This window comes from Schistocerca nitens, chromosome 8, assembly GCF_023898315.1.
Source record: "Schistocerca nitens isolate TAMUIC-IGC-003100 chromosome 8, iqSchNite1.1, whole genome shotgun sequence".
Classification (NCBI taxonomy): domain Eukaryota; kingdom Metazoa; phylum Arthropoda; class Insecta; order Orthoptera; family Acrididae; genus Schistocerca; species Schistocerca nitens.
Window position 1 is genome coordinate 356,092,911 of NC_064621.1, and position 12,670 is coordinate 356,105,580.

The following is a 12,670-nucleotide window of genomic DNA, read 5'->3' on the forward strand; positions in this document are numbered from 1 at the left end:
CTCACCCCTGAGTCCTTTTGCTCTCCCCTCCACTGTCTTTCCCACTCCATCTCGCGTCCACCCAGCCAACCTTTTTTTCTCAATGTCCCCTCCCTCCATCGACTCCCTCCTTTTTTTCCTTTCCTCTCTTCCCCCCTTTTTCCCCTTCATCGGTCCGAGTCGCCCCCCCCCTCCCCCCCATCTGTTGTCGTGTCACCTCTGCAGTGCTGTTATAAGTGAGTGTTCAGTGTTGTGTGTCCCCTGTCAGTGTTGTGAACAGCCGCCATACTGCCGCTAGTTGTGTTTTTATCTCATGCGAACAGAAATCAGACTGTCGCCATGTTTTGTTAATTGTGCACGTCTACTTCCTGTGTGTCTTCATCCGCATTGTCAACGCCATATTTTTGTATTTTAAGTTCCGCCACTTTCCGCCATTTTACTGTTATTGACAATGTCACCATTCTATCGCCTTTATATATTGTTGTTCTCTCACCATTGTTTGTGTAACTTTTCTTTCGGATGTAGAGCAGCTTATTAAGCTGCTGTCAGCCCACCCCTCCCCAGGTGGGGGGAATCGAAAATCAAAAAGGAAAAAAAATGAAATCTATACAAATTATAAAAAAATATATGTATGTACATATGTATGTATATATTATGTATGTTCTAAACCTCCCCCTAAACCACCTGAACGATTTCAACCAAACTTGGTAAACACATCATTTACTGTCTGGAAGTAATCATTGTTGGGTAAGACCTTGCACCTGTTAAACTAGTTAGGAATTGGAAGTGAAAAAGCAGTATAGCCCACAACGCGAGAACACCCATACTTTAATCATCCAGTATTTGAGAATGAGAGCAATTAGAGACTTGCAACAAACACTACACTTAATTTCAAACGTTTGCAAAACTTTTTCTTGCTGAAGAGCCCCACAAAATAATGAAAGGAAAAAAGTTTATCACTTATTAGATGTTTGCTGTTCACGCAATAAAGCTGCCACGTGAAGTGTGATGTTTTAATGTATTACTTCTTTACTACTAACTGTATTCAAGAGACATTTGGCAAACGCTATTCACATATAGCACCGTTGTTGTTGTTGTGGTCTTCAGTCCAGAGACTGGTTTGATGCAGCTCTCCATGCTACTCTATCCTGTGCAAGCTTCTTCATCTCGCAGTACCTACTGCAACCTACATCCTTCTGAATCTGCTTAGTGTATTCATCTCTTGGTGTCCCTATACGATTTTTACCCTCCACGCTGCCCTCCAGTACTAAATCGGTGATCCCTTGATGCCTCAGAACATGTCCTACCAACCGATCCCTTCCTCTGGTCAAGTTGTGCCACAAACTCCTCTTCTCCCCAATTCTATTCAATACCTCCTCATTAGTTATGTGATTTACCCAGCTAATCTTCAGCATTCTTCTGTAGCACATTTCGAAAGCTTCTATTCTCTTCTTGTCTAAACTATTTATCGTCCATGTTTCACTTCCATACATGGCTACACTTCATACAAATACTTTCAGAAACGACTTTCTGACACTTAAATCAACACTCGATGTTAACAAATTTCTCTTCTTCAGAAACGCTTTCCTTGCCATTGCTAGTCTATATTTTATATCCTCTCTACTTCGACCATCATCAGTTATTTTGCTCCCCAAATAGCAAAACTCCTTTACTACTTTAAGTGTCTCATTTCGTAATCTAATTCCCTCAGCATCACCCGACTTAATTCGACTACATTCCATTATCCTCGTTTTGCTTTTGTTGATGTTCATCTTATACCCTCCTTACAAGACACTGTCCATCCCGTTCAACTGCTCTTCCAAGTCCTTTGCTGTTTCTGACAGAATTACAATGTCATCGGTGAACCTCAAAGTTTTTATTTCTTCTCCGTGGATTTTAATACCTACTCCGAACTTTTCTTTCGTTTCCTTTACTGCTTGCTCAATATACAGATTGAATAGCAACGGGGAGAGGCTACAACCCTGTCTCACCCCCTTCCCAACCACTGCTTCCTTTTGATGCCCCTCGACTCTTATAACTGCCATCTGGTTTCTGTACAAATTGTAAATAGCCTTTCGCTCCCTGTATTTTACCCCTGCCACCTTCAGAATTTGGAAGAGAGTATTCCAGTCAACATTGTCAAAAGCTTTCTCTAAGTCTACAAATGCTAGAAACGTAGGTTTGCCTTTCCTTAATCTTTCTTCTAAGATAAGTCGTCAGGTCAGTATTGCTTCACGTGTTCGAACATTTTACGGAATCAAAACTGATCTTCCCCGAGGTCGGGTTCTACCAGTTTTTCCATTCGTCTGTAAAGAATTCGCGTTAGTATTTTGCAGCTGTGACTTATTAAACTGATAGTACGCACCAGAAAAAAAAATTATATCATTGTACGACATTGTGTTCAGAAGATGACGTCATACATACTGAATGTGTGAAAAACTGCCTCATTGTGCATGACGCTATCCAAACACGCCGCTGAATGTACTTAGAAAAATGTATCATTGTATGGCATATAGTACAAGAGATATGACGTCAGAAACACTGAGATGAGTGTGGAACTGCAGCATTATGCGTGACTTTTAATCTGTTACTTCTTTCTGGTAACTCTGTTCACAATACATTTCGGAGACGTTAGGCAGATATAACACTGGATGTACCTGCAGAATTACATAACTGCACTGCACATACTTCACGAGATACGATGTCATAAAAATGAGCTGCATGAAAATGGAAGTGCAGACAGAAATTGGCAACACGTACAGGTGAAAAGTGTGTACAAATGCTGAACAAGTTGAACATTCGTGAATTTATCTGACATGCGTTTTCGAGCATCCGAAACCCCTGTAACATTTCGGTCAAATTTGGTATACGTATTAGTTACAGTCAATGAAGAAATACTGTAGGGGTAAGAACCACCAGCCTCCTATTGAGGTAGAGTGATAACATAGAAGGGAGGACGAGGAGATTGGTAGACAGGGAGGGGGCAGGAGAAGATGGGCACGGATAGGAGGAGGAGGAGATGAACCGAGATAGGGGGAGGAGGTGGGTGAGGAGGACATGGAATTAGAGGGGGGAGGAGGAGATGGATGGAGGAGGAAGGAGGAGGTAGGCACAGGAGGAGGAAGAGATGGACAGAGAGAGCGGGGAGGAGGAGATTGACAGAGAGAGGGACATTAGGAGATGGACAGAGAATAGGGGTGGAGAAGATGGACAAAAAGAAGGGGTGGTGAAGATGGAGCAGGGAGAGAGGGAAAGAGGAGGTGGACTAATACAAGATTGGAATAAATACATACCCAGGGTACTCACCATAGCTTTTAAATAAATGTAACCTTTTCCCTTAAAATAATAGAAAATTCCTGGAACACTGAGTGATGGCTGTGTGCCCTTCAGGGGAAGAAATTCTTTCTTGTAACTCTTACCGCTACTGCTTCTTGAGTATAATTCTCTCTGTGTTTTAATCCTTGGCGAATCAATGTTAAAAAGTCGGCCCAACCACCTCTCCGCAGAGTAAAAACACTTAAATTTATCTTATTTTGAATGTCGCTCCTTCATCACCAGCATTATTGGTCCGGGAGTTTCCGTCACAATTCAGAAAGTGGAGCTGTCGGCGGATGGTCGCGAGTCGCAAACATCTCCTCGCTCGGCACCGGCGGGGTAATCTTGCTGTTGTCTGATAAAGGGAGGACTGAATTGTGAAGTAGTTTAAGGTTATAGTTATAACTCCCTCAATCTGTTTATCTCGGTGGAAGTTTGTTCAGCAGATTCGATCTCAGAAGGTGAAGGAGTCTGTCGTCCCTTACGACGACATATGTTTCGGTAGCAGGTGCTGACAGGTGTAAATATTACCAAACTATCAATTTAATAACTCATTATTGCAAAATGCTAACACGAATTATTTACAGAACAATGGAGAAACTGGCAGAAGTCGAACTCGGGGGAAGATTACCCTCAGTCTCCAACAAAAAGAAAAAAGGAAAATGTTATGCTAATTGTATCGAACCTAAGACCCCAATCGTGCCAGTACACCACCCACACGATTAGCTGTCTCGCCTCTCCAAAAATCTGTTATTATTGTTGTTGTGGTCTTCAGTCCGAAGACGGGTTTACTGCAGCTCCCCATGTTACTCTATCGCGTACGAACTTCTTCGTCTCCGAATAACTACTGCAACATACATCCTTTTGAATTCCCTTGCTTTATTGATCTCTTGGTCTTCCTCTACAGTTTTTACTTCCATACTTCCCTCTACTACTAAATTTGTGATCCTTTCATGTCTCAGAATGTGTCCTATCAACCGATTCCTTATTTTATTCAAGTTGTACAACAAATTTCTCTTCTCATCATTTCTGTCCAGTATGTCATCAATAGTTACATGATCTACCCATTTAATCTTCACCGTTGTTCTATAACACAACATTTCAGAAGCTCCTATTCTCTTCTTGTTTCACCTGCGTATCGTACATGTCTTACTTCCATACAAGGTTGCATTCCAGACACTTTTGGAAAATACTTCCTAACACATAACTCTAGAACACTAAGAGGGGGGGGGGGAATGTTACATTACCACTGAACCATAGTAAATTGCACTACTCCAAATTTATTCAAAGAAAGTCATAATTTATAGGTTATTCAATATTAACCGCAATTATTAGATCTCCAATGGTATGTTACATAACAAATTGAGTGCAAAGTGTCTATAACATTTCTGCTCTGGTTCACAGTTAATCATTAAAAATGTTTACTGGTGAAATTTATGACAGCACCAATATTATAAGGAAAGACGAGACATTCTGTTGAAGAAAATGAAATGAATGAAAGTTTTAATTAAAAGTCGCCGTACCTGGTTTTCGTGGTTAGTCACTAATAGGGTGATGCTAGACAGTGTATCGGTAGTAAATGTTTGTTATCGAGATTAGTTAATAATGAAAGTAGTTCTATGATTGATCATGCGAATTAGCATGTAGGCTTCCATTTTTTACTATTGTTAATCGCGTTGTAACCGCACCATTTCTGCGATGCGATACAGTGCAACGCTAGTCTTTATTACCCCAGTTCACCGCAAATGTTCATAACGCGCACTATGTATTAGCGTCCATGTTATTCCTTGCCTTTTATGTTTGTTGGCACTTCACGTCATTTGAAATTCTGCAACGGTGCTACATGCGCGTCAGACAGCTTGACAATCAAGACTGTGTGTGGTACGTAGTCTGGACTGTCATTAGGGAGAGCTCACGCGGCTGAGTATAGACAGTTGAGAGCAACTGGAGAGTGTTTAACGTGTTCCCGTGTGAGAAATGCTAATATGACGCCGCTGTGAAGAGTCCATGAGCCCCAGCATCTCACACGATAAGCCACACGTAGTCAACTGCTCACACGATATAAGTCAGGTGATCAAAACGTTTGTTCTTTTCTCTGAGTGACAGCGAAATTGTTTGTTCTCAGGTAGCAACTTAAACCAAACACTCGATCCTGTCCATGTTTAAATCTTTCCTTTCACAAACCCGTCGCAGCAGACACATACACTCGCAAAATGGCATTCCATAGATTTCACTCTAGTTCCCATATAGTATTTAGTTGCCTGTTAATATTTTTTTACATGGCACAATAACAGTTCAAATTTGTCCCTGTCGATATATTGATAATTTTCACTTATGGACCGTCTGACAGCAACTGAATAAAACACAATTTTAGTGCCATACGCGTTTCGCCTTTATTTTCTGCAAGGCATCATCAGTGGCAGGTTGCGTAGACAGTTTCTTACATATTACGCTCCTGTTGCATTTTTGGTGTTGTTCTTCTTCCTATGAGCGCCAATTTTCTGTTTTTTCCGCATTCCACAGCACTAAGCACTGAGCGCTTGTTTTAATGCAATGTTTTGGTTCCTGTTGCCGACTGTCAAGTGAAAATTATCAATATACCGTAGTATTACGCGCAACTGAGGAGGACTGGACCACAAAAGTTGAAGTTGTCCCTGTCGAATTCAGTAAGAAACAGTTTTATTCGTTCTACTTAGAAACATTAACAGTTTTCTTTTGCGTATAAGAGACTAGCCTTGTCCTTTACAAAAGTGTTTAATATGTATCTCACTTATCATGTAAATGGGAGTAAATAGCAATTTGACCGATCTGGCTTTCTAAATACTCATTACTATACCAGTTCTACATTACTTCAAATTCAGTCATAAGGCATATCATACATCAAACAGGAAACATCTACAGGCAGCAGAGAGAGAGAGAAAAAGTGTGTGTGTGTGTGTGTGTGTGTGAGAGAGAGAGAGAGAGAGAGAGAGAGAGAAAGAAACAAAAAAGAAGCTTAGATGGGAGCATCATGGAACAGTGTACATACAATCAATTTCACTAAAACGTTCGTCCACTATAGTCTGATTTAAATTACTTGATAGCCGATACTTCGCGCGCTGGAGCTGGTTTTTTTCCAATCAGAGCGCTCAACGTCCCGCCCGAACCGTTCGCTGTTGCCAAACCGCCACAGCAATTAGTCAGTTCACTTCCAGTTCCTTGTCCGGCATTCTTTCTTGATAAGTTTGAAACGTCCCCTTTGAACAATTATACAAGACTGTGCTTAAACTGACACACAATATTTTTTAGCGCAACGCAATCTGACTTTCAAAAATCCCTACAAAAGAATGGCCCTGACTAACATTAACCTATACGTTTCACAAATCACTTACCTCACAAAAATCTTGGTTACTCGAACTACTGCAATACAGCGAGCGCCACTACTGCCAGCTAAATAAAAGATTCAAACTACGGAAGGCACTAACTACTGATAGGGATAGTTAGCAAATGAAATATTTTAATAGAGAACAAACAATGTATTTACCTTAGTATCATCAAAAGTCATAATATATATAGCAGTTCATGACATCCAGTCTTACAAATTTCAAAACTCCGCCATTTCTTTCCCCACATCCACCACTGCTTGCGGCTCACCTCCAACTGCGCAACGCTACGCGCTGTTAACAGCCAACTGCCCAACGCTACAATGGCGGGTATTACAACAATGCAAAGCAGCCACAGACTGCTCACAGCACAGCCAGTGATTTCCATACAGAGTGCTACGTGGCGTTACCAATAAGAAAACATAAACAGCCTACTTACATAGCCCCCATGCTCCCCACAAAAAATTTTACAAATTGTTTTGGGCAGTGGCCAATACAGATTTGAAAAAAAAATTCATAACTACAATAACAAAGATATCAAATGCACACAGTTATTGATACAATGTTGGTCAAAAGCTAAAATTTTCTCACAGTACATAAAGACAGTCCTGATCATTCATCACAGTAAAATTGCAGTGTTGTTTTTTTTTTCTCAAAGTCTGAGCAGTAAGAGAGAATGCACTCGGAAGTAGTGGATTTCCATGCAGCCTTGAAGAAGTAGTGTTGTCCTTCCAACGGAAAGACAGTGCTGACTCTTTACATGCAGACAGGTAATGGGCCACACCAGAGCAAACCCACAGCAGAGTCAGTCGAAGTTTTGAGGAATATTGGTAGGTAGGTCATCACAGAGCAGACCCACTGTAGTCCTGGTCGAGATTACGGTATTGGTGGGCTACCAGAGGTGCAGAACGACTGCAGTCCTTGTAGAAATAATGGTATTGGTGGATCATCAAAGGTGTAGACCCACTGTAGTCCTTGTAGAGACGGCCGGCAGCCATCTGTTGCAACTGTGCAGGTGCACAATCACCATCGAAGAGTCTTGCGGACAATATAGCAAGTCCATAAACCACCACTTGTCCACTCACAAAAAAATTGTTTGAAATGTCCTTAGAACCAGCAATGCTGTTATCCAGTCCCTTGCTGAATTATTAACACACATGCAAACACTATCAGTCCCTACTTCTCACATATTGTCCATATACTATGACCAACAGAAACGTGTGCAGTGAAATGTAACTTACAAGTTACTTAATTTGATGAACTGGTGTCAATTACAATTTTATAACATAAGAATACAATAACAAAGGTACAAAATACATAATTAAAAAAATAACAATACAGATAACATTAGTAGTAACAGGGGCTTTACAAAAGAATAGAAATAAACATATACATCAGTGTTACAGGAATTATGACATAAGTAAATACATAAAAGATCAGAATAACTTTTGAAACATCAACTTCACACATGATCATTAAAACAAAACAGAATAAATAATGTCTAAACATCTTTACGAAGTAAATAACATATTATTAATGCAAATTATGTTTGAGGATAACAGTATTCATCATCATAGTGAATGTAGCTCAGTATTAGAAGAGAAAAAACTCTATGAAACAGTACACAGAGACAGGAAGAAAACAAATACACAAGGGTGCACAAACACATAGTGGGATGACACATAAAGGAAAGGACAGGGTTTGTTTTCACTGTAACATTTGGTACTGCAGTCCAACCCAAAACTTCATTCTGTAGATCTTTCCTCTTATTTCAACATTTGTTTCCCCCCCAAAAAAATCCTATCCAAGCATCCTCTTTGAAAAATAGTTTTTCTCCACTGTACACTACTTTTTTGGCCAAACCATCTTCTTATAGCTTCTCAATGCATTTCTTCCAATTCAGCATAGTTAGTTTCTTATATAGTCTACCCCCTCTTAATCTTACTTAAATCTACTGAGCTCAGATATATATACACCAAGGGACGAGGCAATGCAGCAGCACATAACAAATTAACACAAACAGCAATGACAAAAAAATTCAAATTGGTAAAGCAGGCAGCACTAAAATAAATTAGCAGAGCAATTGCAATATTACAACTAATATAAGGCAATGTGCAGCAAACAATAAAAATAAATCATTAGTAAAACTGGCTTAACAGAATAATACAAAGTCAAATTCAGTAACACTATGCCTGGCAAACAGGAGCAGCAAATGCAATAACTTATACCTAAACATGACAAAGCTCAAGCAGAAAAAATAGTACACTAAAGACAACAACGCAGATAAGGGAAATGTCTGTCCACATCTTAATATCTATGTCATTAAAGTGGTGCACCACAAAAACTAATTCTACAAAAAATTACCAAGTACTTGAAAAGAAAATTATATATGCAGTTACTATTATTAGTCCCTTCTTATTGTTCTTTCCATTCCAAGAGCTCCTTTTTAGAAGAATGTGGATCATAAAGAAATTATTTAATAGATCTGTTGACAGAAATTCTTCACATTAGCAAATGCATTTAATTTTATTTTATAAAACCAATGCTGCAACACAGCTGGAAAACAGATATCAAATGAGATAAGCAACTATGTACAAAGCATAAAAATATCGTTCAATAGTCATGTGACATTTCTTAAGTTAGTAGAAATTCTCTCAACTCTCGTAGAAAGACGCTTGTCATAATCAGGTGTGCAGATGTAAGTATGTTTCCAAGTAATGAGCGTGTCGTATTTGCGGTGCTTTCTACAAAGGAATGTCAATAGCGAGGTTAATGTCCTCCTTTTTTCTCCACCTGTGCCTCTGAAAGGCACACACTAATGGCTTTTTTCCAGGTGACTGTCGCTCGTATGGGCCTCCACGGCACATTACGTGAAGGTCATCTACCTTCTTTATTGAAATATTTATGGCAGCAGTTTCCACTACAGTGACAGTCATATATAAAATAAAAAAAATTCAAAGGTTAGAAATTTACATTAGAAGAGCGTAGAAACAAAATCTCATACATAACAGTGTCCAAAAAATTTTCGCCGGTATTGTGATACATTCACGCATTTTCACACATTTCGTAACTCTTAAAGTACAATTCTTGGTTTCCAACATCCTTTTTCACAAATCAGAGTCCCTAACCGCTACTCATTCCTCCTTACCTTATTACACATATACATATTCGTCGACACTTCTTCAATATTTCATCGTAATAAATACATAGCATAATCAGATTCCTCATATAGCATCATCTCATTGATCATGAACATACCTCAAATCATAACATCATAACATCTCAGTCTAATCTCAAAAACGTCGTAGCTTTATGCAATAATTTCAAAATCTAAAAAATTCTCTGCTCATTTCAATAGTGTCATCTACCTCAAACGTACTTTAAAAATCATGATCCCATACCAAATATATCATTCAAAGCTCTCATAATAACACAATTGGCCCGAAAAAATATGAACAGTTCAGAAAGTACAGACAAAATACAATTTCATAAGTGTGAAGTTACCCAACTGTGTAATTGCGTAAACATGTGTCACTGATGTAGTAAAAAAAATGTTTATCTCTCAGTTAAATGATCAGATACCTGTGTAATTTGTATATTAGAGAAATATGGTACTGATGTGTAAAGTTGTATAAGCAAATACCATATTATCTAGGGCTCCTTGTGCTTGCCAAACACATGGTACACAAAGTAAGCGTGTACCCCCCTGAGGATTAAGGTGTTACAGATTACAGCAATGGAATGAAATGTATCACGGAAAACTTTCTTTGTAATTCAAAAATCTTTAAAAATAAATGTTTTAAATACAAAATTAATCACTGAAATGCATGTCCTGTAGCGCTAAATGTGCGTCTTGCTGTAAGATAATTCTGTTGAAGTGTTGTAGTTATCGTCCTCTGTAAGCAAATGTTCTGCTGAAGTCAATGTACTCACCTCATCATAAACAAAAGTGAGATGCTTTGCGTATAGATATCGTAGTTATTATGCTTATTGCCGTGATGAAGAAAGTACTATAATGTAACGCATTGTTGTGCTACAAAAAAGGCTGTCTCATTGTAGCTATACCACAAAAGTTACTACTAAAACATGTTTTACTTTCCAGAATAATTCAGAAAAACTGTGCAGATATAAAACAGAAACACCTCAGAAGCAACATTGTAAATGGTCACTCATTAGTAGCGTCGTGATAAAATCGTGTAGCTGTCAATGAAACAAATGCTAAGTCATATTTAATCCCACAGAATGCATTCGTAATTTCTGTTTAAATAAGTTCTCTTGGTTCTTGACTGGATATTTAACTTCAAACATTGTTGCATACTAACAGATTCTAAGTCTGACAAAGAATACTAGTAGCGTGAAGTGAAACGTTTTATGGCAAAGACTAAGTTAAAAAGCAAATTATCTTTCAATAAACGGTTTTAAATGTGAAATGTGGTGTAAACCTTTTACCCTTTCAACTTGAACGCAATTATCATGCGGTATACGTCGGTAAGGAATACTGGAATTTTTCTCAAGGTTAGCGTCTATGTTATTTTTCCCTGAGCCAGCTGGCGCACGCGGCTGCCTGTGGTGCGAGTCATTGTCTGTTCCTTTGTTGGCGCGCATCCTTATTGGGATTTGGAGACCTAACTTCTACAAATTCACCTTGTCGAGAGGGCCCTGCTCTGTTTGAATCCCGCCAGTTCTGATGCAATTCTGGTCTGTCGTTACGATCATATCGTCTGTCGTCATGTTGGTAGATTCCATAGTTTCTTTCTTGTCGGTCATGTGGTTGAGAATTTCTCCCTGAATCGTAACTGCGCGCTGGACCGTTGCGTCTAAAGTTATTCTGTCTCCCTTGATAATAATTATTTTGGTTCCCATATTGTCTGTTTCTCTGATTGTCTCTGTGATAGTCATTACTATGGAAATGTGATCTTTCTCTATAATTATTTTTACTCTGCCAACGGTTGTCATACGGTTGGTGTCTGTTTTGGTCACGATTTACGTTGTAAGAATAGCCTTGTCGTATCCAGTTATTATTTCTTTCATCGCGGAATTGTGACGGATGTGAGCTGTAATTGTTGTGTTCCTGTTTTCGCGTTCCGCGATTGTCAGTGTCAATTTCCAGTTCTTGTAACAGTCCCTGAAAAGCTTCAATGTCGTCTTTGCAACGTCCTGCCAAAATAATATGTCGTAAATGTTCAGGTAATTTGATTAAGCAAATGCGGATGAGTTCTGAGGGGCTGTAAGGGTTTGCCAGGTACTGATTCTTGTGCAACATGTCTTCAAAATATTTCACAAGACTGGAAAATTCAGATTGTTCGAAATGTTTCATCATTATGATGCCATGTTTTACTCGGTCTTGTGTGGCTTGAGACCAATATGCTGAGAGGAAGGCATGGTAAAACTCTCCTTCACTGTGGCAATCGTGAATGACCGATCGCATTCTTACAGCTGGTTCATTCTCTAAGTAGCCACACATAAATTCTTATCTGTGTTCTAATGACCAGTTGGGAGGAAAACAATGAGAGAATTGATGAAGCCACGCTTGTGGATGAATGTCGTTGCCAGAATTCTTAAATGTTTTGAATTTACGTGTAGTGATGAACAGCTTATAGTCAAAATCATCATGTCGGCGAGTCGCATGTCGGTAATTGTTACGTCGTTTCGGCGGTTCCATCTCAAAATTCGGTGTACCTTGCCAATTTCTTTCATAATTTCCGAAGTGCCCTGTGTTATTATTTTGTGGCTGTTCCGTATTTCTATGTCCCTCTTCCCGTATTGGAGCGCGAAAGTCCTCTGAAATACGTAATTCTTGTATTACCTGTGTCAGCTGATCTTTTACTTCCCGGATTTCTCTTTGGTGTTGCGTATTAATTTGATTCTGATTTTGTTTGAATTTCCTAATTTGTTCGCACTCTTCTGTGTCATTAAAGACTACCGGTTTTGTGTCATTCAGATTATCATCTACCTTCGTAGATAAATTATTTAGCTGATCCGAAAGTTCAACTACTCTCTCTGATAATGAACTA